The sequence below is a fragment of the Diaphorina citri genome, unplaced genomic scaffold (genome assembly GCF_000475195.1).
Source record: "Diaphorina citri unplaced genomic scaffold, Diaci psyllid genome assembly version 1.1 scaffold36334, whole genome shotgun sequence".
NCBI classification, from domain to species: Eukaryota; Metazoa; Arthropoda; class Insecta; order Hemiptera; family Psyllidae; genus Diaphorina; species Diaphorina citri.
The window spans coordinates 1-599 of record NW_007413666.1 but is presented as its reverse complement, the minus strand read 5'-3'; the positions used below and the strand labels follow the sequence as shown (position 1 = coordinate 599).

Here is a 599-nt window from a genome sequence, read left to right as displayed (position 1 = left end):
AACGACTCCTCTGTCAAGCCAGGGAATTTCCCAAGCAGAAGTTTCTTATAAACCCCAAATGTTGATTCTGGATGGTCAAATGGGACCATCCTTTCATCACAGAAGAAAATTTTCCATTTGCTAAAGTCTGTGCGGACTTTGGGCAAGATGTCTTCGGCCAAAGCTTTTATCAAAGATCCACCTGAAATGAAGAAGACCAGTTTCTATAGAATTTAAAAAAAAAGAAAAAAAAAAAACTTTCAGTAAAATCTACATAGTTATCTTCCCTAGCTGGACTATTTGTAGACATAGGTGTCTATCCCTATGCTTCAATGTAAAAAGAATCTTTTATAAAATTCAAGTAGGTACCTGATGTCATAAACGAGGTTCCTGCTTACTGTGAGAGATTGAAACTGATCAAATATTGCTACTTAGAATACTTAGATGAACATAGATAGATAGGAGACAAAAACAATTTAATAAACTAAAAGATCGATGTAGGTACTTACAAGATTGACAAGACAAAACACCAGGCAGGTTCATGCTGAAGCTGAACAAGTCACCAAATGCTAACACCATGCAGAAATGAATTTTACAAATTTTTAGGTCATTAAGAGTGA

The 599-nt window shown here is 35.1% G+C and overlaps 1 pseudogene; it reads right to left on the bottom strand.

The window, feature by feature from the left end:
• Window positions 1-6: 6 nt before the first annotated feature.
• On the bottom strand, window positions 7-558 carry LOC103523736 (annotated as a pseudogene).
• Between the last annotated feature and the right edge of the window lie 41 nt (window positions 559-599).